The following is a 25,509-nucleotide window of genomic DNA, read 5'->3' on the forward strand; positions in this document are numbered from 1 at the left end:
CAGGGAAAAGAGCTCCTCTTGTCAACCAACCCAGTTACTTGTTATAAAACCCTTTACCTCCCTCCTACAGGAGATAGCTCTGCACTTGCTCTTTACAATCTGAAGTAAAACCAAAAGCCAGCTGGGTAGAGCTGTGGTAGAGAGGAAGGGCTCTGACATTTGGTGTTAGATACAGACTGTCCTGCTTTGCAGCTCTAGCCAGCACACTGGGGTGTATGTTGGTACAAACTGGCTTCAAAATCCTCCCAGATACAGCCTGCAGAGTTCAATGTCCTCTTCCTGAAGTGTTACCTGCAATCCACACTGAGCAATATACACTGAGAAAGAGCCCCCAGATATTGGTTCCTTCTGTAAGGCTCATGTTACTGCCTGCCCAGCCCTGACCTCTCTGCACATTTCTGCCCAGTCCCAAGGCACCTCCATCCTTCCTGGGTCTTTTCTCCCCACTTCACAACAATTCTGAACAACTGCAGCACAGTGAAGCAGCCAAATGGGGAGATCTCTCAAGTGTAAACTCTTGGGGGTTTGATTAATGGAACTGCTGCATTGTGGCTCTGGTTTGCAGCAGTGTTGGCACTTTGTGAAACACACCCCATCCATGTGTTTTACTACAACAATGAAAACCTCTTTACCTTCTTTTTTTTTTCTTACAGCTGAGCCTACCTAATTCCACCTGGATAGTAAAGGCTGTACAACCTCCATTCAGACTGCCTTCAATGAGTTTGTTAGCCCATAAATAACATCAATCAGCAGTTGTTTTTGAGGTAGGGAAGTAACTTGACAGATTCTTTCAAAGGAGAATTAGATTCCTGATTATCTGTGACCTTGCGTGTTTCAGAATCATTACAGCCATTACAGGACATCACTTGTCTTTACTTTGACTGTTCCTGCTTCTTTTGCATTCTCCAACATTTTTCCTATTGATTTTCAAAGAAACTGATGGGGTCACGCTGTGGCCCTCAGCAGACACAAATCCTTAGTGCCTCCAGCAGCTTATAATCAGCGTGTGGAATGAAAAGCCGTATATCGCAGGACCGGTTAAATTTTGCATCTCTGCCTGGGAGACTGAGGCAGAAGCGGCATCCATGGAGGGAACTTGCCAGTTAGGGCAATTGCCTGGAAAATGGGCTAACACCCTGGGGAGCTGCTGGGATAATTCAGCCTTCCTGGGACCCTCCTGATTGTGCTGCAGTTAAACCAATGTCCTGCAAAAGCGACACTCAGGCACACAGCCCGTATTTTCACAGATTTCCCAATTGCCTGCCAGAGGCACTTGGCAGGAGTAGAGCTGTAACTCTTGCAACAAAACCTGAGCAGAGAGGAGAGCTCAGTGCAGCGACAGGGTGGTGTGACTGGTCCTGAGCATTTTGAAACCACTCTCATGTTTGCAATGTGATAGCTCTGGAGGTGTTTTAATGCACAGCCTGCTGCCATCATGGTACCACCTGGAGTGGAGGGCAGAGAGGCTGGATAAGCCAGTGCAACGTGGGGTTTTACACATTTACTAACTCTGAGCTCGAGCTGAAATCAAAGAGCAGCTGTCACGAACGCTTCCATGGGAGGTGCCTGAGGTAATTTTTCCATAGTTTTCAGAATAACTCAACATCTTTGCAGAATTGTCTGGGAAATGCTGTGTGTGAGGCACTCTTTTCCCATTTTCAAGCCTCCATGGGTGCAGTGATGGAAGGGGTTAACTGGGCGAGAGGCACGGGAATTCTGGAGACTTTTTCAGATACCTGGGTACCTTGGGCTCCGAAATGTTGACCTCTGACTCTCTAAGTTTATCAGCACGTTCACTAATCAGGGGTGTTTAATGGAACAGCCACATGGATTCCTGGCATTCTTGAAACGTTATGACCCTGTCAGTTGTATGAAGACTGAAAGTCTCTTGCTTTTGAACTCACTAGAGTTTGCACTGTCTTAGAAGCCTTTGATAAATACTTGCTGGATTTCTTACCTAGCTGCTCTAATCTGCCCAAGGTCACCACTCCAGAAAAAAAAAAAGGTTTCATTTTGTGGACATTCATCACTTAAATGGATCGAATTAATGTTTTCTCTAATTCTGGAGTGGTAAAGAGCACTGTGTGTCATGTTTTTTAAAAAACAGCAGATAAAAGGTTTATTTTCCTGTAACATGTGAGGGGGTTTGTATTCACTGTCAGACTCTAAAGACCTGTGAAAAACAAATGTAAAATATGTCTTTCCATGAAAAAAACCCAACATTACTTAAATAGATCTCTCTCAAGTACCCAAAGGTTTTATCAACAGTGTCCATGTGCATATTTTTCCTTCACAGTTCACACTAGAGAGTTTAAGCACAAAGGCCTGGATTCAGTTACAATCAGAGACCTAAGCCTGGAGGTATATGTGATCCAAGCCTTGTCCAGAATTTAAATGGACCCAAATTCAAATGGGTGGAATTCACCATTAATGATGTATCTGAGCCACTTTCAAAAATGAAACTGGAATTTAGTTGTCACTTCAAGCACATTTAAAAGTTTCCCTCACATCCAGAATACAAATGTAATAGCGAAGGCCAAGTAAAATTGTTTGAATTTTGAGCAAGAAATATATATTTTTTTAATTTCTTGTGGGTACGATCCATACAGAGGAAGCCTTGCTGGGCCAGATAAGACTGGATAACTCTTCAGTATAAGAAAGCCTTGTAATCAGGGTACTGGCAACAGGCAAAAAAAAGAGGCTGGAAATATCAAGAGTTAACAGGTGACTTGATATGGATGGCGGTCTCTGCTAGAAGGCATTTAAAAGCAAACAGTTCACATAATTCATGAATGGTTTCATAGGAAGGCTCACATTTATCCAAGAGGCCATACCTCAGCATAGCAGACCTCCCAGGAGACTTTTCAGGTGATTCTTCCTTTACCAACCTCATTTTATTACTCCTAGTTCTATTCTTCTGCTGCTTCTCATCATATCTCTTGATATTTTTAAACTCGTCACCTACTGGCAGTTTGTCATTAGGGTACATTGTTCAGCTGAGCTACACACCCTTATTTTGAAATGGCCAACAGCAAGAGCCTGACCCTTCCCAGGGCAGGGGAAAAGCACATGAAAAGAGCTGAGGAGGTCAGATCCCATGCACGGTGGGAGCTGAGGTGCTGCTGTTAAGCCAGCATTGAGTAAAAGCCTCTCACTTGCAGGCTGACAGAATGATCACCCGTGGTTCCACAGGCATCATCCTCTGCCTGTTGGCTTTTACCTGATGTTGTGAGGAGCTGAGGAATGGGGACACACAGTCAATAGGTTTAGATCCCCTGACCCCATCACCCAGGCAGACTCCAGCTCAAACACGGTGCAGCACAGCTACCTTGTGTTTCCTGGTGAGCCTCCTTATGTGGGCTCAAAACCTTGGAGGAATTTTGTAGCAGTCCTAGGGGTGTCTTATTCTCCTCATTACCTCCCCTGACCTAGCAAATGGGGGCCAGGATGGGAATGATCTTTGTATCTAGGTCAGATCTTAATCTTTTTTCCCTTTGCTGAAGAATCACTCCCTCCTTTTTCCTCTAGTTCAGATTTGCCTTTCAACTCTGGCTGAGCGCTTGTCTGTCATATTCTCTCCTGCCCTCTTCAGCCCAGGGCAGAATCATTTGTACTAACAGGATGGCACTTTTCTTCATTTTCTGTCTCACATATTTCTTTTTCACCCCATCTATCATATCCCCACGTCTGACTGATGCAATACAATGAGATATTTAAAACCACAGAAATTGTGCAAACCAATTTTTTTTCCTTACGCAATGACAGAGCAGAAACCACCTGGGGACCCACTGACGTAAAACTCACTTTGCCAGTGAGACTCACTTACCTGTCTTCAGCCTCATGTTCCTCTGGTCAATGGAGCAGGTACAACCACTCTACTTTCTGTCCAGCAAGAGCTTCACCAGTACAGAAGCCTGATGCTGGGCATATCTCTGCTGCCTGTCCCCTTGCCCTGCTCTGGACTGTATTATTATGAACACAGTATTCACAGCTGCCCTTCCAAGTCACTTGGGCCTGTGTTGGCCCACAGCTTCCCTGGCACTTACCCCACACATTATGTGTAAACCCCTGGGCAAACCTCCTCCTTGCAGCCTTGGTTTTCCCTTGGGTGTCAGTCCAATGCACTATTGCTGATAAAACCCTGGCACACACCACATGAAGCTCTGAGCAAAGCAAAATATAATCACATATTTAACGAGTATCAAAATAAAACTCAAAAAAAATTATGACAGTACAGGAAATTGCAGAGCAATGACAACCACAGGAGGAAAGCAGGAGAATATCACAAAGGCCCTGAAAGTCTGCAGAGGCCAGACAGACACATGGCTCTTCCTGACCCCTCTAACCTGACAGAAGGGGGAAAACTCTCCTCCTCCACTCAGCCAGGGGCCCAGCCTGCTGTTAGTCACCCGTTTTGAACTACTACAAATACATTAATTTAGCCAACTAGAGAGAAATAAAGCTTTTAAAAGAAGCAGCAAATAAATCACGGAAGCCCCATGTATAAAAAGCAGGCAGCGTGACGTGACACCTCCGCACAGGGCAGCTGTGACCTGTGTTAACCTGCCCAGGCTCTGGCACTTGAAAAACACCAGTGAGAAAAGCTTCAGAGACAACAAACTTATACAAGAACTGCTGCTACAAACATCCTCTTCTATCTATCCCTCCTCAGGAAGAGGCTGGGAGGGCAACCCCAACTGCTTTTCTTCTCCTGCTGTGCTTGTGGACTCTGATCTACAGCATGTATCAGAGCCAGGCTGTGGGTACACAGCCTCTCCCAGCTGCCGGTGTTTCAGCTGAGAGGTAGCTCTCCTGGTTTGCCCTCAATTCTCATCTCCACAGCCTCCTCCTGACTTTTAGAGATTATTGCTGTATAAGAGCTGAGCATCTTGTGTGGCATTCAAGAGGAGATGAGTTAGTTTAAAGCAGCAGAGCTTTGCTGAGCTGACCAGGCTCTTCTAAATCAGACTACGCCATGAAGGGAGTAATCAACTCCAGCAAAGGGAAGGACAGCAAGCAGATTAGAGCTGGGGAAGGCTGGAAGAGGAATCAGACAGGAGATGAATCTACAGACACAACAGCTAAGAGAGCCCTGGCTGCCAGACCTAGACTCTTCAATCAACAGAGACAAGTAGGTCCCGTATTTTGACCATGTACTTATTTGCTATTGCAGTTTCTCTGGTGGGCATGTACAGGGAGGTGACAGTGCCAAGCAGCAGGCAGGATAGAAAGTCATCTTGGACCTCATCCCACCACTTAAGAAGTGCATGGCAGAGTGGGAAACCTGCAGGGAAGACAGGGAACCCCCCATCTCACCCCTCTGTCAACTTGTCCTCCAAGAGTGAGTTCTGCTCCCCTGGCTGTACACTGAACATTCAGTAATACTGAAAAAGTACTGAGTTTTATTCCTTCACATTTGTCCTTTCCTTCCTTGTTCATTTTAGGGAAGGGGCAGGAAAGCAAACTTTAGAAAGTGTGTGAAACCTGCCAGTCCCTTGGAGGCTGAATAGCTTTCCACTCACACCAGTGTTACTGATTTGAGACTCTGGGGCAAATTGCTCATTTCTGCCAAAGCCAGTGACATTTTAATGTGGCTGTACCTCTGCTAAGGCTGCAGGGTACTTTGCTTACTGGTGAAACTTTGCTCACCCAAGCTTAAGTGAACAATTCAGCTGAAGTGAACAGTTGGTCTCATGCTTCACTTGCAGAAGTGCTCTGAGGCTCCCCATTTGCTGTGGCTTGCTCTCCACCTGTATTGCTTGTGTCTGCTGCTGTGATTCTGGTGTGCACTGTTAAATTGGAGCAGTGAGAGACTTTAAAGTTGACAAAGTGATAGCTGGGAACTTCAGTCACTGCCCAACAGTTGGCATTCATGGAAAGCACCACGATCTCTGTGCCTCCCAGCAGAGGGGAAGCTCAGCCAGAGGATGGATGGCTGAGTCCAGCTGTTCGCTTGAAGGCAGAGGCTGCTTGCACAGCTCCTCTGCTCCAGCACCTGCAGAGCTCTCCCTCTTTTGCTCCTTGCATGAGAAGTTATTTTTGGCTGTGTTTTGCTATATTAAATATTAGCTCTAGGCTTTCCCCTATGTACCGTGTAATCCTGTTCTGTGTGGGTTTTATATATTGTTCTTTTGACATTATCACTATGCATATTAATAAATTAAACTTTCAATTCATGTTTCTCTCTTGGGCCAATGTATATTGCTAGGGGGTGAAAAGAAGGGATTAAAGTGGCTTACAGTGTTCTGCTCTTGTACCATGTTACAGCAGACACATAAGAAGGATCAAGGAGCTTTCTTGGCTCAGAATTGTTATATTAATAGCAGAATTGTGGGGTCATAATTTTTATTACACTCTTTTAATAAGCTATTGATGCAGACACACTTTACACCTATGGGAAAATATAATTATGCTGGAACTGTAACACTGGATGTTCTTAGCAGAATATCACAAGGTATTAAGAGGAGAACGAGCCTTCAGTTATGTTGAATGAAGTTTCAGCAATCCTAGTGGGGAGCGAAGGTTCAAGACAGAGAAAGAGGAGTAAAATCAGCCTGAATGTCTCTAAGTTTGGGCTTTAAGTTACTAATAAGCGTAGCCATTGGGGAGCTGGTGACAGACTGAACTGCCCTGAACTCCTCAATAGGAGCATATGCAGGTGTATGATGTGATGCTGCACAGAGTCAACAAGCCCCAAAAATAAGAATGCACTGAGAAAAGCCCCCTGTAGGGTATAGCTTATGCTGGGGCTTCAAGATGTGTTGCATCTCTGCCTTATAAAATGCAGTGTCGAGTACTGGAAAGGTGAGGCAGAAAATGAACCAATATCAGATGCAAGAGCCTCGCCAGCTAGTTCCAAAACAAGGGAAAAGTTAAAGCTGACTAAAAGATTGTCTTTGAGATGGGATTTGATGAGGTAAAAGATATTAGATACTCTATGAAAGTTTGAATAAAAAGCAGAATGACAGGGTTGAAAGCCACAGATGTGGAGAGGCAGAAAGCTCTGAGGTGGGCAGCTACTCTCTGTTACCACTGATGCACCAGAGGAGCCAGTGCTCATCCAGATGTTCTGCAAACACAGCCTCTGTGCAGACACCTCCACCTCCTTGATTAAAAAAAAGAACAAACAAAACAATGGAGCTGTAGCCACATACCAGAAATTCCACACCCTGTTAGGCTGTAGCAGGGTGTCTGCTGGAAAAGGTGACTTGTTTTGAACATATTTGATAGTTCCTACAGCCATTCTTATTCCAGTTTGGTTTATGCTCAAGTAACAAACACCACAAAATCCCTGCATCTGCGCTGTCAAATATGTTCTGTCCATGGTTTAAAGACCCTCCCCTCAGCAGATCAGGTTTCCTGATCAACATACAATGTCTACAATATGCACAGTGTCGTAAGTAGATAAATATGACTTATTTTTACTGTGACTGTTTTTATTTTATATCCTGTAGCACTACAGATATGATAGGCTCTTTACAACCATTACATGAAGTCAGTTCCTTGCTCTGAAAATCTCTCCAAGGTTAACTCTTGGTCTTAATTCTTATTTTGTGGTTTAGCACTTGTCACCACACAACAGATGAGACTCAGCCTTGTTCTACAGACAACTTTACATTTATGTCCCAACCAGTGACTCCTGGGTTATGATTCCTGCTTGAAGTCCTGTCAAACGTATCTTAATTTGTTAACAGTTTTGCTCCACTAGGCTGACTCTGCTAAAAGGCTATAAAAAGTAATAGTCCATTTGTGAGTTTACTGCTATTAGTTACAAGTGTTAATTCATGCACAAAACACTACACAGCTGTATACCTGCAGTCAGTAACAGAGGAGAGGAGGTTACACACTGGGTGAGGAAATTATTCCTGTTGTAGATTTGGTGCATATTCATCTGCAAACAGTCACCTCTCCTGCCTCAAGACAGGAGCGATAACTTCTTGGTTTTAATCACACGCTGCCAGTTCTAATTGCTTTACAAACAACATCAAGGGGAGGGTAATTGGACCCTTCAGCTTCTCCATCATAACAGCGTGACTACTCTGGAAAGGAAAACAAATCTTCACCCATTCCAAAAGCTAAAATAAAGCAAGTGATGGAAAGGGAGACTTCTAATTTCTGTGCAAGGTAACACCCACATGTTAATGCTTAATTAAACAAGTAAGAACAAGGGTGTCCCCGGTGAGTGACTTGCCAGGGGATGCACAGACAAAACTATTGCATTTGGAAAAGCACAGCCTCAAACCTGCACCTGCTTTCACACACTTGCAAGGAAAGATGAGCTTATTGCCACCTTTCACTGCCCTGCTTGTCAATGCTTTTCCTTTCCCCAGGACACAGAGAGGACAACGGAGCCTGGCAGGTGTTGGGCAATACATTTTTCTGCAGAAGTGCCTGTTGTTTCTCCAAGCACTGACACAGCAACCACTGCTCTCCTGCCTCATCACTGCCTGCCAGTACTGGGCAGAGCCCGGGCACCTTTGCAGCAGGTCTGTAGCACCAGCAAGTCTTTCTGCAATACCCCTGGGCAGGATGACATCACTAAGCACTACTTCTCTCAAGTTAAGCCCCTAAATGAACCCGAAATATTAGGGATAATTTTTTTTTTTTTGCCATCAAGAACAAAATTCTGCAGATGTCAAATCCATCAAGGACACCAATTGAACCCAATGTTCCCTATCCTGTAGGGCAAAAAGCTATAATTTCCTAAGACAGTTCCTAATTGTATGCCTTTTCAGGAGATCACAGAGTGAGGACAGCCTGACAGCTCAGCATCCCATTGCTTCAGCAAAACAATTGCTCAAATGCATTGCAAAACTGCATCAAGGAAAAGACCCAAGCCAGCAAAGTGTGTGCAGCCAGCCTCATTGGTATCTATAAGCCATGTTTCTTGAGAAGCATTTTCTGGCTTTCTGGGCACCCCTACATCAGCACTGTAACACCAAGACATTTTGCCTGGCTTTACATAGGAAAAATAAATGTGGCTGTATAGATAAGATAGAATAGGAAAACAAAAGAACTTATCATAGTTAAAACAAGACTCAAGTGAGACCACATGGAATGAGACAACAGGGAAGGTGAACAAAGGAAAACAATAGAAAAATGCAGGTTGTATTTGGTGGAACAAGATCTTGAAAATCTGAGGATGTTTGCAAAGCAGTGCTAGTTCCTGTGGATATCAAGTACTAAAAACCTGCCAGAATCTGTTATCCTGAGTTAAAGAAGAAAAAAGTAACAATGGCTTTAATGATTTCATTTTTAAAAAGTAGCAGGACAAAGGTCTCCAGAAGAAGAGAAAACCAGGTTGTGACAATGGGTGCCAAGAAAAAAAAAATAAAGCAATATGCATGCAAGAATGTCACGCTACATCACACAGACCAGAACGCTCACAGGGAGCATTACTTTGACTGTCCAATAAGTGAAAGCAGGAGACATTGAACCCCATTTTAGCATCTATCTGGAGAAATGTTTATAAGCCCTAGGGAAATTAGTCTCACCTCACCCTACAAGAAGGGGGAAAACAGGACTATTTCTATGACACAAGTGTCTGCAGTGGCACGTAGACACCTATTTTCTGCGCGCTCAAGGCTTTTTTATGGTCATACGCATACAAGCATTACAGTGCCTTCTCCATGTCAGATCTGCCCTGACTGAAACTGTCCTGAAAATACTTCATTCAATGCTTAGACCCTGAAAAACAACTTCTTTTTTTGCCCAAACTTCTTGCTCATTCTTAAACGAATTTTAAGAGGGTAACATTTAATGATGTCTTCATTCAGAGTTCCATCTTGTTTGCATTACATCACGCAAGAATGCACTGCAGAAAGGTTCTTCATAATGCCATTATGCTATTAGTGATAATGGGAGAAATTGTGATATTTAAGTATCAACAGAAATAGCTTCATTGGCTTTCAGGAGAGATGGGGAAGGAAAGAGAAAAAGGGACAATCAGCTGATATGTCAAACATCCATATACAAACGATGATTCAAAGAAGGGTTATGATGGTACTGAGGCTAATGAGACACTACAGATAATACAAGAGACACAAAATTGAGTTCACTTTATAATCTGAGTATATTATAGAGCTAATCAAGAAGAAGGAAGAAAACAAATCATTGCTTGCACAAGTGGAGAGGGGAAATGCCAGCAGATGACTCAATGCTCCTGAGTCATTCCAGTTCCAACTGTCCATCGACCTGCCTAGGGAAGTTTGGAGAGCACTTCTGAAACTGTTGTAAGTCTCCCCTATACTTTCTTGACTGAAAAGGAAAAACCAGGACAAGAGATAGATTTCCAAATCTGCCATTTACAGCCAGGGAAAAAAACAGAGGGAGTCTTGGCTGTAGCTGGTGGAGATGGCTGTGCCTGCTGGATTAAGCATGCACTCACATCTGCCAATCTTGCTCTGTTGATCAAAAATTTTTTATATAACCAAAGGTTTGCATGTACTGGTCTTTTAATAAGACAAGATATTTGTTTTTAAGTTTACATCTCTTTCATTACCCTGCTTTCCCTGTGTGGGACAGAACTTTTAATGCTTTTACACTTTCTATGCACTCTCCCGGTAGCCAAACCTGTCAGAGCAGCGAGCACCCAGCACTCAGACAGCTGAAAGATTTGAAAACACCTATCCAAGATTCATATCTGAATATTGGAAATGAAAATGAGCCAGGCTCAGTGTGCAGCCAGCTCCCCATATCTCTCGGAACAGAACCCAGCACAGTAAAAATCTGACATTTCTGATTGCCTGTCTGTGTCCTGGGCTTTCCTGAAAGCTTGTTACTAAGTGCTGAAAGTTACAAACTCTTTTCATGCTTTTCTTTCTGAATTTCACCAAAGAAAGAAACCATTTTGCAACTTCTGTAACAAAGCAGCTGATGTTTGGTTACATTCAGTACTTGCACTGGGTGTTTCAGTTCTTCCAGGAAAATGGTTTGAAAGGTTTTGTAACTGGAACTGAATCATCCTGTATCAAGTTAGAGATACTAATTCACTAATACATAGTAGCCTTGTGTAGACAATGCATTATATTAGCCTGTGTGCCTTGTCATAATATATTCCAAGTGATGTGTGATGATGGCAAATCTGTTATCCATTAAAAAGGTGCTGAAGACCAGCTTGTCGGAAGACATTTTTTCCCCCAATTTTACTCCTCATTAGTTTTTGAAGCCTGAAAGTTACAGAACAAAGTTCATGTTAAAGGCTACCACTAATACTATCATGCTGCTTTAATGCTGGAGTAATAAAAAATGTGAAAACTATATTCCCAATTCCTAGCACCACATTTTTTTCCAAATGTTAGAAAAGCACACACATCCTGGAGAGAAAAATGTTTGCAGCTGACTGATATTTATCCAAAAAGTGTGATTTCCTCAAAAGCAGCTTGGTGCAGCTTCCTGCCTGCATGGCTCACTCTGCTGGGGCTCCGGTTCAAGACTTGCACACTCTGCAAGTGGACACTAAGGGGTGTAAATTCATCAACTTCTGCTGAGCTTGATATTCACACGCTGTTGTAAAGTGAGGTCAGAATAAGGACTGCACACTTCATATAGAAGTGCAATTCTATTTTCATGTGCTTAGAAGGGTTGTAGAGGTTTTTTTGTTTTGGTTTGGGTTTTTTGTGAGGGGTTGTTGGGTTTTTATTAATGAAATTGCAAGGAAGCAGAATTAGGTTTCTTCTATAAAAAGTTCATGGATGTTACTTTTTTTTTTTTTTTTTTTTTTTTTTTTTTTTTTGAGGAGGAGGAGGAGGAGGAGGAATTTATTTATATTTAGACATCAGGCATTTTCCTCTGACTGAACTGAGTCAGGTTCCTCCCACTCCAGCCTTAACATACCAAATTTTTAGAACTAATTTTTAGAGCTTTCTCTTTACATCATCTATCAAGATATTTTGGCCATCCACCTAGTCTTTCCTCTGGGAGTTCAAGATTCATACCAAAATATTTTGCACATCCATCATTTGGAAAAAAAGCTTCCATGCCAAAGTTTTCCAATCATCTTTGCATGTTGCTTCTATGCCTTAATACATCAGATGAAAAGTCTATATTATAGACTTTCACAGAATCTTTTTGGAGAGCTAGCTCAATGCTATAGATAAGAATCTGTGATGATTTAGAACTGTTTTCTAAATCAAATGCAGACTGACAAAGAAATTAGTGTATATTAGAACAAGATCAGTATAATCTTGTTCTGCATGATGCTATTAGGAAGTGTCAGATTGAAGATTAGCAGAAGTAGAAACTTGTGGAATTCAGAGTTCTCTGGCAAAGCTACAGTCCCCAGCTGTACCGAGGGTGGGATGGAGATAATGAATATCTGATAGAGAAGGTCTCTGCCAAGGACCTGGGTACTAAATTTCTTATGGTATACACACAGTTTACTGGCTTTGCTTGGTGTAGATAGCATATCTCCCCCCAAAAAACCTGTATTCCAGAGAGTCTGTTTTTAAGCACTCAATAGTCAGCATTATTCTCCCCACCTGAGAGACTCACCAGGACTGATGCCTGCCCATGCAGCTGTGCACAGCTACAACAGTAGGAATGAGCTCTGTCATGATAATAGAGAAGTGACTCTTGGAGCTTTCTCTGCTCCCATGAGAAAAGCAGGCCTTGGAAGAGACCCTCAGAAAGCTTTCCTGGTCAGACACAGCTATTCTTCTTTCCTGAACAGCAGCTATTCTAAAACATCTCATTGTAAGGACAGCCCTGGAGAGCACATGGCAGCTTTCCAGTACCAACGTGCTTTACTAAAGGTAAAAGAACTTTATCAAGTAGTTGGGCTTTTCTGATCTATTAAAGATTGCTTGCAAATCCCTCCCTATTTTTGTAAAGGGTTTTAAAGAGATATCTTTAAAAGAGGGAAACACAGCAGTAGAAGACCTCTCTGTGGCAGGGCTCCCAGAAAGAGGATTTCACATTCCTATTCCCCAGTAGTCACCTTCAGCCCTGCTCTTGCCTAGAAAGTGCTGGAGACCTTCGCTCACATCTCTGAGTGCAAGCAAGTTCCAGCATCGTTTTAAAGGGTGGGAGCTGACAGCAGGCACCACCTCCAGATAGGTCTGTTTATGCTGATGCAGGATAAATGGATGGAGATCTCCATTAATTGCAACCAGTGGAGTAAAGCTGGAAGTGTTTCCTTGCACAGAGAGATAGCAGTGCAGGCAAGGAGTGCAATGGGAGCCACACTGTAGCTGCAGTCGGCTCTTTGCAAGGAGGGTTGCTGCTATTAATACCATGGCTATCACAGCAGATAACACAGTAAAAGGCAGCAGCTAGCAGAAAGGCTTAGGTTAGAGTAAACTGAGGAGTACTCTTTGGATTACAGTGTGGGGTAAAGTCCGCAGGGTGTTCTCCTATCTCTGCAAGCCAAACAGCCGTGGTGCGGCAGGACCGTCCTGCTGTTTGTGCTGCAGTCACACCAACAGGCTGCCCTGGCCTGGGTGTAAAACAGCAAGAGCCAGGCCTGTGCCTGCCTCAAGGCACAGGGACAAAAAAAAGGTCAGGAAACGGGAAAAAAACCTATTTGTTGGTCACAGTGTGCTGAGACAGATCCTGATCCCTCCAGGGAAGGCAGGTGTCCTGAGATCTACCATGAAAGGCAGATGAGCTCCCCCTGAGAAGACAGTGATGGTGACAGGGGTGGATGTTCCACCCAACCCTGGCAGTGCTCATGGTGGCAGAGGGATGTTGTTTGTCTCAAGAAAACTTTGAACCCTTGGGAGAAGCGCAGCTCTTCTCTTCATGCACCAGTCCTTCCTGATCTACTTTCAGTTCCTTCCTGCAAAGCCGCCCTGTGCAGCAGGCAAGTCAGGGATGGAGAACTTCCTCCCCTGCTTGAGCCCTTTGGAAATGGCTAATTTACTACAACATAGGGAGAGAAAGGAAGAAGGATAGTGAAACACAGCCCAGCCTGGGCCTCGGGGCCATCTCAGGTTCAGGAGGAAAGGAAAGGACAAAGAGCTCAGAGACCCCCCAGTCTGGCTTTTTGCGGGACCTCAACATATCAAATTGAAATGGGCCTCTTTTCGCCCCTGGCTGTTCCTATAGTTTAAATGCTTTAACCTTTAAAGATAGCATTCAGGAACCATGGTACTTACGTGTTAAAGCTAACTTGGAGGGTATTTTGCAAATGGGAAGGAGTTTTACAGGGGCTTTTACCTACCAGACTTGCATTTCATTTCAGCACAGGTCATGTGCAGTGCTGGCTCTGTATATAACCTGCCCATGGTCCCGCACCTCACCAATTTCCTCAGTCTTGTCCTGAGGAGATCAACAGATTTAGAGCAAAGGTTTGAGGCTTCTTTCCCAGTGGTGCTGAGTGCCTGCTGCTCCTCATCATCCCGACAGAAACAGTGCTCAGCACTGCTACAGGAGGCAGCAATTCATGTCTGTCCGTGCTGCTCTTTGCCCTGGTCTTAAAGATTATTTGAGACACTGGACAAGAAATGAAAAAAAGCCTTTCCCTATCAAAAGCCATCAGAACTCTCCTCAGTTTTGTTGATCCCGGTATCTCTAACCACAGACCCTGTTCATTCTCAGAGCAGGCCCTGCACAGCCTTTCTTCCTCTAAAACTTTTTTCTTGTTCTGCTATTAAGAAAGCCCACATCAGGTGTATCACTTTCTCTTTGCTCATGTAGTTGCTCATCAAATCCTCTAATTCTCATTTTTGATCTCCCTGTACTTCTCTCTCATTTCATCTCCACTATTATTTTCTATTTCTTTTGTTCGCTCCTCTACGTAGAAACCTCAGAAAAGGCTCTCTTGACATAATCAGCCTTCTGCCTCTACCTTCCTGTTGTTTACTAAATTTTGCTATTTTTCTACATTGAATTGCTTTTCCATTCCTCCCATGTGGCTTGAAATGTCTCCTTTCCACAAGCACTATCAGAGTTAGCAGTGGCCTTCTCACAGCCAAGCTAAAAGGGGACCTTTTTCTTCTCACACTTGAAAATCACATCCTCCCTGGACACAGGTTAGTGTTCCTTTTTTCCAGACCTCCTCAGCTACTTATTTCCCTGTCTGATGCTCAGGCTTCAGTAATTTATCTTCTGTCCTACCAGCATCCTGGCAGTATCCACAGAATTCTGTCCATCTGCTAAGATCCATTATGCAATTTTTTCTGCATATTTTACCTACCAACGACTATCTCTGTAGGTGACACCCCACTCATCCAGCAGCAAGAAAGAAGCTTGTTTTCTGGACAATTCACCTGTTAGAGTCTGTTTGCTGAGCCCATTGAGAGGATACATTTTCTGATAAGGACATCTCTACATTAAGAACACAATCAATTAGTTTGTTTCATGCTCTGATTGCCATTACAGTACTTAGGTTTGGGGTCTGCAAGTCATGACCTGCATTCCTTATATAACATGGATATAGTAGAATTTCAGCAGCAATCTCCCTTGGACAGGGTAGTCACGAGAAAATAGCCTGCCTTGCATATGAGAGCAGGTTGGGGAGGTAAACAGCTCTGTGTGACATTACAAAACCAGTTTTCCAGTATGGCACAGCAGCCGACAGCTTTGCCATGTTCCCATGACTGTGTATCACAAAGTGCGTAACTGAGCACACACACTCCACAACCAACTCCAACCCCACACATCCAATTTCAGGGAAGCCTCCAAGAGCAAATATATTTCAGGTTCTTAGCTAATTCTTCTCCAGCACTGGAAAAGAACGTGTGGTATTTCCACTTAACCAGGTATAACAAGTTAAACATACTGCCACCAACACTTCACCAAAGGGTCTCCTACTCCTCTCATACCCCCATGATTTTACTATTTATGATTTCTCAGGGCAGAGGAAGCCAAAGCAAGAGTTTGACTATATTAGAAACCAAAGCCAGAATTATTAGGAGGGGTTTAATGGCACGTGGACATAGACTGAAGTCAGGTTCCAAAAACCCAGAAGACATTCCCCCATTAGTAAGGTGGTGGAGCAGAAGCTATGTGTCTGCCTCTTCCTCCAACCAAGAAATGCAACCAGGACTCATAAGCACATACAGGAGTTAAGATATATGCAAATTGCTCCTAGAATAAAAACAAAGATGCAGAGACAGAGCAGCCTTAGCCCCAGCCAAGTCCCAGGTTAACCAGCCCCCAGCAGTCTCCAGATGCCTCTAGACAGGCCTGGAGTCGCCAGGCTCTCAGCAAAGAGCAGAGGCTGCTTGAACTCGGCACCCCTGGCTGCTCCTGTGCTTGAGACACGAGCAAGCCGCACAGCCTTGGCATCCCAAGAAGACACAACAGTTGCCCAGAAAGCAGAAAAACCTTTAAAATGCATTAACTGCCTGTAGAGCTGCATTAGATCACTACTAACAAGCCAAAATAGGTTTTCAAATCAAAGGTGGTTGATCGCATTGTGCTGTCATTTTCATCTTCCTCTTTTTTTTTTTAAGTAGCTTTTTACAAAATAATCTTCAACTTTCCTAAATTGTTTTTTCCCCCTCTTTTCCCCTTGTTGGTTAAATCTGGGCTGAGGTTTGATTGCTGTAGGACAGAGGTATGTTAGGAAATTTTATGCAAAGGACAAGAAAACAAAAATCAGAGGTATTTGGTCTGAAAAGAGGCTTTGTCCAAGGCATAATTCTTGTGTGTTTAAGGACAGAGTAATAGATTTGGAAGGATAAGTCATATATCTTAGGATTTTCTTCCCTGCCCCCTTTGATTGATTCATTCCAGTCTCTTCAGATCTTTGCCTGTTCCCACAAACCTGGAATCTCAGGATTGTTTGATTAAGTCATGGTTACCATGACAATAAAAGTGCCTCTGGCCAGTTTGACCTTTGACTGGATTCAATTCACTGAGAGAAATGGACAGAGACTATAGAAAAAGCTTCAGCTTCATGTCCACTACTGCATAAAACGGGCTCTCCCGCACTTTTAGAGAGCGAGCTGGCTGCCCTTTTAAAAACATAAATTGGGCTGGAATGCTTTGGAAGGCACTTCTAAGGTTTTGGTAACCAATTTTTTGATGAATATCGCTTCAGATATAAAATGCACACAGTGGTATGGTTGGAGACATTTTAAAATGTGGTGTTTAGCACAACAAAAGCAAAAGCTGAAATCAGACTTTGAATGTCTGATCTATACCCACAGAATTTAAAAATCATGTCATATCCATATCCATCAAATATGTTATAGGTATTTGCAAACACCTAGCTCTTTGTAAGTATGTGAACATGTATAAAAGAAGATTTCAGACTTGGGGCTCATTTCCTCTGATTGTAGCCCACCCCACTGCTGCAGGCTGCAGGCATTGTGCTGCTGTTGCTCATATAGATAATTATTCCTTTTCAAATACTTTCATTGTAAACCCATTTCAGCAAAAATAAGGAGAGGAGGGGGGAGAAGAGAGAGATTTCAAAATTAAACCTGTTACGCGATTTGTAAATGGGCCTGACAGGATGACAGCCGAGTGGCTGTTGCAAGGCAATTCATGCATGCAAGATTGCCAGATCCCTGGTGGGAGAGTACGCGGTGCCCGCGCACGTGTGGGGCTCCGCTGGCCCTGCTCTCCACCTCCCTGTGCTGGGCAGCCCCCTTGTTTTACTGCTTCCTCCTTGCAAAAGAGACAAATATATTCTTTGGTCTAGCTCAGAACAATAATTAAAGCCAGCTAAAAAAAGGGGCTTGCTTCTGGAGCCACTGGCTCCCCAAAATGCAGGTGGCAGGAGGAATTAAGGGCTCGAGCCATTTGGGAAGAGTGGGCTTCACTGGGCACACCATGGAGAGAGCAGTGAGGAGCCCTTCCCTGGTATATCCAGCCAAGGTGAATGTTAGCCAACGAACTGGCACAGAGCCAAGCAGAGGGAAGTAAAATAAACCCAGGCACTGTGAAAACAAGGGGAAAAGGGTGTCTGGGCTGGGGCAATAGCTGCATTGACCTTACTTGGGTAATAGACAATGCTCATTTAAAAGACAGACCCAAGTGGGCAAGCTGGAACTTAGAAATTCTTTTTCCCCAGTTAAGTAAATTTTTTTTTTGATTGATTTGTTGCTCATTTACTGTCATAAAGTTCTTCCTTCTTCTCACCTAGTTACCTTGAATTCTGAAGCAATGGGAAATAACTGAAGGGGATTATTTGCACCCTCCTACAAAGGCTTTTGGATGCAGAATCCTCCTGTTTCCATGCTGGCCATCAGGACCATATCCTGTCAAGTGGCACAGTTTCAACAAGTTCAGTAGAGAGCTGCCATTGTTACAGGATTTTGGTTCCCAGACCAAGAACTGGAAGAGAGATTTGTCTGGGAGGGAATGGAAGATTTTGTTTGTCACTTTTTCCCCCCCTCTTCTTTTTTGGTGAAAGACAACAGGGAAAATGTCAAGAAGTATATACAGGAAAATGATAAATCTGAAGAAATCTGTCCCTACTGGAAAAAATATTTTTGCCTACAAGAGAAGTCAAATTTTGAAAGGCACTTACCTGACTTTCAAGGAATAAAAACTTCCAGAGATCTTCTGGCTTTGGAAAAGTGCATCTGAGTCTTCCATAGTTCATAAATGAAACTCTTTGATTTGGATGAGAATGATTTCACCTCTGAAGAAATAGCGGGCACTCACCCCACTGGCTTGTTCACCATTCCCTGCTACAAGATGGGAGAACATTAATAAGCATAGAATACGCCTGATCCATCTTGGCCTTTCCCTCCCCTCATTCTTTTGATGCTGAGTGCTTCCAGTTGTGCCAGTCTGTAAACTCTCAGCAGTATTTTGTATTTTGCTTCAGTCTCTGTCTCCCTCTCTGTAAGATTTCATCAGCCTATTAGTGTTACAACGTGAGTGTTTATTAAATCCAGATATCTATTTATCTATTAGTCTATCTTTATGCAATTCATATACATGTATGTCTGCTGAGGCATGGTCCTGGGTATAATGTTCCATTAGAGTGAAATGTTTACGTGAAGGAAACTGAGGAGTTTAGCTATTATAAACCTGGACACTGTCAGTTTACTTACAAAAATGTCACATGCAGCCCATGGCCAACCTTAAATTGAGACTCTATCACATCTCTCATATCTGTCCCTTTATATCCTCACTTGTGGCCCATCACAGACACACCATGGCTTAGTTCAGATGCAACAAGAATCTTAATATCACGAGTAGCGTGATTATTGGAAACACACTGTGTCTGTGCAGGGTATCAGACCATTCATTTTTTTCTGAGAGGATACCTATTCCCATAAACTCAGAAAATTATCACACAGTCTGTTACATCTGTCTCTCCTTCAGAAACAACTTTACACACAAGAACTAATTTTTCTTCTTTATTGAATAAAAAACATGACAAGCCCCCAGTCCCCATCCATAGAAGGTAAGCAGGGATTTGAGAAGGGTTAGAGGAGTAGCAAGGGTTGTTGGGTGAACCAGAGGTACCTACCACATGGAAAGCAATTTGGAAATACCTACCTTTTCCTACAAGCTGGATTCTCTGCTCTGGGAAAACACATTTTATTTTTAGATCCAGTAAACAACAAGGTGTTAGGTGACCACCAAAGACAGGCACTGCTCTGTTTAAAATCCTGCCAGCTAGCCATACTCACTTCCAGAGTAACTCCTGGCACGATCACAAGCTGGTGTGATTTTAAACGTAAGCTCCTGGCTGTGGCCAGCAATGTCTTCAGCTGAGGAGAGGGAAATCCAGCCTTTTTCCCCCTCATCCCTGCTGCTAAAGCCTGCTGATCGCACGGTGGCTCTCGCTTCCAGCAGCGATGCTCCTGCCTGCCCATTCCACAGCCCAGCTCCCTCCTGCCTCACCTCCTGAAAGGCAGCAGAGCTCTAATGACCTCCCATGCACTTACATCTAACAGATACGTTTCTGAAAACAGAATCAGACCTCACACATCTACGACCACTTTAAAAGGTTTCTCACCACACCTTCTGCCCTCTGTTCTCTACACTCAAGTGGAAGAATGGCACAAAGTCCCCCTCTCCCCGCTCTTTTCACCTAGTTCCTCCTGACAGCAAGAAAATCTTAGAAGAGCCAAAGGAAAGCTAAAGAAACAATTCTGGGTCCTGTCTGCTCAGGGAACAATTTCCACATCTGCTGCTAGAGGGCTGGGTGCAGCTTTACTATCACTTCTCTCCCTCTGTGTCCTCTGCTTTCCATGGACCCCTGCGGATTTTGTTTGTCGAGCCAGTCAATGGGAGAATCTTTCCATCACCAATGCCCAAAGACTGTCCTTCTTTCCATCTGATGCTCACCCACTCATGAAAAGGGAAAACAAAAAATAATCACAGAATCAGTCTTGGTTCACCTCTTTTTTCTCTGTTACTCCCACCCATCAGTTTTATGGACTATCATTTATTGACCAGTGTGGGCTGATTCATGTGAGGACAAAATTGCAGGGATGCATTAGGCACATCATGTGTCACAAAAGGTGCATGATCAGAGGCTGAAGACAAACGTGTGCATTGCTGACGCCTTACTGGGACTATTCACAATTGCACTGGTTAACATGAATAGTCAAAATTGGGCAACAGCATAACAGGCTCTGCACACTAAAATAAACAAGAGCTCTGTGGTAATGAGTCATGATATCCCACCTTAGCTGGTACACCCTTGTACCATCTCCGTGACAGAACTGAGATGATGCGCTATACCTCTGGACACATAAAGCAAAGCCAAAAGGGCTACTCAGTCCTTAGTTAAGTCAGTAATAAAGAGGGAAACTGGCTGTGAGGCTTTAATCATTGATTGAGAAAAGCCACAAGCTGATAAAAATCACTATTTGGATATAAATCCAATCTATGAACTCTTAATTGATAACAGTTTGCTAGGGCAGTGCTCATGTTGAGATGTTTTACACCAGATCAGGTATCACCCTGTGATATCACTCTGTGCCTTTTCCTCAGTGACGTGCCAGGTGTTCAGCAAAGCCAGGAAAGCCTCTGCTAAGTGCTCTGGGCAATTCAGTGGGACCACAACCATGTGACCATGCCCAGAGTCTGGCAGTGCCCGATGGCACCTGAGTTACTGTCCTTTACTTACTCTGATTGCGACTTCTTCAAATAAATAATTCAGTAAGTTATGTTGTGAAAGTAGACCAAAAAGACAGCTACAATCCATTTACATTCAACTAGGGGAGAACAACACACCTTTCTCCATGAGCTCCTCTGCTTTGTTACAATCCCCTCCTTCCCAGCAGTCATCTCCAGGGCTCTCTCAGTCCAGCACCACCTGAACCCAAACGGGTTCTTGGGAAATGGTTTCCCTTTCCCAGATGAAGACCTCAGGTTGCTTCTTACAAACCTTATCCCTTCCACTAATTATTCCCCTCGCTTTTGCAATCCCATTGCCTGCCCATTGCTCCTTTTTAGCCATCTCTTCCCTAATACCTCTTTAGTGACTAGGAGAGAACAGAAGCAGAGGAGATGATTCATACAAACTAAATTGGGGGTTTAACTTTGTTTAGTTCTGCATTTTTTTCTGAAACAGAGCAGGGGAAACTGCCAGTAGAGCCTACTCAACCAGTCCATTCCCTCACTGCCACCCCAACGCTACCCCCATTTTTCTGCAAGCCACAAGAGCCACTGTTAAGAAGGTGGTGATTTTTCTGTCATTCTGAGCCCAAAGAAAGTCTCTGGCTTGGCTGCATGCAAGGTGGCAAATTTAATTCTCTTCTCTTAACTGCTTCTTCACTAAATCTATGCTGCCTGCTAATCTCCTGCATCCCTGTAGAAAAGTCACGACTGACGACTCAAGTTGTCAAAACATCACTTGTCTTTTCCACCAGCGCTGGTGGAAGCATGGCTGTGCTCAGCCAGAGCAGAGTTGAGCGAGCTTTGAGAAAGTCCCTGTTTCCAATTTAGCACAGCTCCCAGGAGGTATTACATTTCCTGGTGCAGAGCAGAAAACGCTTTGAGATCCTCAAGCACAAAGCCTTGTTGTTTTATTCATTTGTACTGCTGAGCAAATTCTCTTTTCAAGGCTTCCAGTGGGAAAATTTCCTCCAGTTTCTCCATAGCTGAGTCCAGATTAAAGCTACCTTTACCCTTTTAAGGTATAGAAAGCATGATTTCTACAAAGACAGCCTTTATTTCTTGTACTCCTGGAAGATCTTTTTAATTGCAAGAAATAGTCTCTTCCTAATTACAAAAGCATTTGAGCTCATCCTCTATTCTGTTGTGTTGGCAAAGCCTCTGGAAGAGTTCTCCAACCTGAAACTTCCAAGGAATCTGTTAGGAAACCCATCACAGCTTCCAGATAACACGCTGCCAGCTTTATTAAAAGAGCAATGCTCGAGCAGGCTCACACTCGCATTGCAGTCATTCTTGGCACTCCCGCAGCCTCCTCCATCCAAGAATTCTGCACCGCTCATTCCACTGGCTGCCTCTTCCTACCATACCCACAACGAATGTACCAAGCACCTCCCAGGATCACCTGGAGCACGTGATTTTTACAGCACCTCATAAATTGCGTTTTTACGAAGACTCTCTGATGTCCTGCCCACTCCTCCCCAGGGAGCTGAGCAGAGCGGCAGCAGTCGGAGAGGGCTTTGCAGCACCAGCTGTGTGCAGGGTGGCTGTCTCATGATCCCGGGACAGCCTCGCTGATGTCCCATATGTTTAACACAACTGTCCCCAAGCACTGGGCTACAGTTAACCAACCAGATCCCAAGGTTATTCCTGAATTTTCCCCAGATTACCAGGGCAAGTTTGCTGCTGCTTCAAAACAATGTTTCTCTGATTACAACAAAGGCTGACAATTATAGTGATTTAAACCCTAACTAATTGTGAAGTACTTTGATCATGCTTAGCACAACTTGTGGTTTGTAGGCTGCAAGTAGTTGAAAGGAACTCTTGGGTTCACAATTTCCTTGAATATAAATTTTATTTTGATATATAAAGTATGATTTAAATATTAAAATTAAGCTTGTGTTTGTTTTTCCCCTCATTCCATTTATTCTTTGAATATTATTGCTGGTACAATTTTCTCTCCCTGAGCTTATTATTTACCACACAATTTGTTTTAGCTTAAACCTACTTTCCTTGTTCATTTGTTTTATTAAGAACAATTTTATAAAGGTGTTGCGGTTTTGTTTTGGGGGTTTTGTTTTGCTGGTTTGGGGTTTTTTAGCCATGAAAGTTTTTGTTTTGGGGTTTGGTTGGTTTTGTTTTGTTTTTTTTTGTTTTTTTTTTTTTTTTTGTGTTGTTGCTCAGAGAACATGGGTTGGCAGCACAAATGGCTTTCTCTGGGGCAGAGGGAAGGTGTCCAGCAGCACTCAACTGACTCCAGACAGGGTTACTGAGAGGATCTCTGCAGGTTTTGCAAAAGTCCCAGCAGCAATTTGCACTGCACCAGTTCAGCCCATGCAGTTTTTGTTAACGTAGTATGTGGGCAGTAAATCCTTCTATTTCTCTTTCCTTTCTTTGCGTTTTTAGGAGTTTAGGACACTTGCTTTGGCAACAGCAACAAGCTGCATCCGTTGGCTGCAGCCAAAGCTCCTCTAAATGCTTCTTGCCAGGCACTGCACAAGGATCTGCTATGCCTGCAGCATTCCTCGAGTACAACTAAAAAGTGGTGCAGATGCTGATCCTCTTTAGAGGAATTTTATGTTTCCCTCCGTTACATTCTGCTGCTTTAGCCCATTCCCGGCGCAAGCCTCCATCCAGGGCAGCCCTGGACCTTTCCCATCTCCAGCCAGTGAGTCCTTGCTTTCAACGGGGTTGCAGGTATGAGTGGCTGGTTCAAAGGGAGGTGCACATGTTGGCCCCATCCCCGAACTGGCGCCTCTCTGCCTGGGAAACCTGAGAGTTTCTGTCCTTGCTTATGAACCGTGACATCTGCACATTCCTCGGGCGCTGACCCCCGGGGGCCAGAGGTCACCCCAAGGTCAAGCAGTTTCCTCTTTCACCACCAATAGAGACCTTGACTAGAGGTAAATTATGTTGCAGTTTAAGGAAATAATTTGAAACACTCTTGTAATTATAATAAATTTTGCTGTTTACATTTTAATCTTCAACCCTTTCACCCTCTAGTTCTCTTGTTTAAGAAAAAAAAGTGGGGAATTACATATTTAACAGAAAAACTCCTGCCATGGTGGACAGTTGAATACATAGCTGAAGTTCCAATAGCACAACAGCTCCAAGGTCTTTGTCTGCCTTCAGCATGAGCATGCACTTTTTAAAGTGCAAAATCTACTTAATCTTCAGATAAGTATGTTCATGCAGCAAGAACGGAAACATAATATTGTGTCAGGAATGTCACGTGATTCCTAATTCTCCATGTTGAGTAACTGTAAAGTTACTTGAAGAAAAATCTCAAGCACCTTACTCAGGCAAAATTCCAGTTGACGCCAATGAAATTTTACAGTAAAACAGATTTTGACTCACGGCTATGGCAAGAGCAGCTGTTTTACTGAGCATACGTTATCATTTGATCATTTTCTCTTGCAGCTCACAAGTGCTGATGGGCTTGGAAAACCTTTCTTTCAAAGGAAAATGATCAAATAACCTCAATAAAGTCCTGTTACTTTTCAGCTGGGTGCCATTATTCCATCTGATATTTTAAGACAAGACCCTGGACATATACAACAGTTCCTCATTTATCCAATACACACCATTATCCAAAAACTAAATTTAGAGCAAAGCAAAGAAGAAGCAGAGCAATTACATCAGCAAGGTCTACAGTGATGTTCATAGTTGAGAGAATGAACACTTGAGGAAAGCAGAGAAAACAACAAAGCTACTTGGCACAAATGAACACACAGGGCTTTCCTTGCAAGGATATCTGAACTTTGTGCCAATCACTACTGTGAAAGAGAATGTACTCAAGTTCCAGCTGTAGGTGTGGGGGGGTTTGCAATCCTACCTCACTCCAAGGACCCTGTCCGTGTGCTCCTGTAGCATAAGCACAACACGGCCAAGGAAGCAAACAGAGCAAGTGCAGCTGAGATCCACACTCCATAATCCGTGTTCTGTCCCAGATGAGATGCATGTCTTAGGGCAGGCAACTTCACTCCTCTGCTACAGAAACAACACTAGCAAAGGAGATACAACAATCACCTTCCTAAAATGCCTTGAGATTTACAATTGCAAGCTGCTATTCTAAACATTGTGTCTGTGTCTATTGTGGCAGAGTCCACGTGTTTTGAGAACCTCGGATAACAACAGCTCATGAAGTGGTAAACACTGTTTAACAAAGAAAAAAACCCAAAACACAGAGAAATAACACAGGCTAAAGGCACTCACTCACCAGCGAGCAATCTGCAGCAAGGAACAGTCAGAATAAAGTGATGTGGCCTGGACCTGCCAAGCTTAAAACCTGACCCCCAGTGCACTGGGGCTTTCTGGGAAGGAGTTCCTATAGTGGGAGGCTCCGTGCAGCTGGGTAAGTGCTAAGGGGCTTTGCACTTGCATGAATGGCTCACTAACACCAGGTGATTCTAAAGCGTAGGCAAAGTAAGGCACAACACAGCTTACTGGAAAGAGAAAAGGGAATATAAGGAATTCCTGACCAATCAATTTTTTTGATCTTCATTTACTTTCTCCTGGGCTTGCTTGTGTGAA

At 43.6% G+C, this 25,509-nt stretch overlaps 1 long non-coding RNA gene across 1 annotated transcript; it reads left to right on the forward strand.

Annotated features, from left to right (window-relative positions):
* The first annotated feature begins 4,472 nt into the window (after nt 1-4,472).
* Nucleotides 4,473-20,392, forward strand: LOC138119109 (uncharacterized). The gene is made up of 3 exons (XR_011155390.1): nt 4,473-5,131; nt 8,331-10,232; nt 18,038-20,392. It is a non-coding gene; the product is annotated as an uncharacterized lncRNA (long non-coding RNA).
* The last annotated feature ends 5,117 nt before the right edge of the window (nt 20,393-25,509 follow it).

The sequence above is a fragment of the Aphelocoma coerulescens genome, chromosome 15, assembly GCF_041296385.1.
Source record: "Aphelocoma coerulescens isolate FSJ_1873_10779 chromosome 15, UR_Acoe_1.0, whole genome shotgun sequence".
In the NCBI taxonomy this organism is placed as follows: domain Eukaryota; kingdom Metazoa; phylum Chordata; class Aves; order Passeriformes; family Corvidae; genus Aphelocoma; species Aphelocoma coerulescens.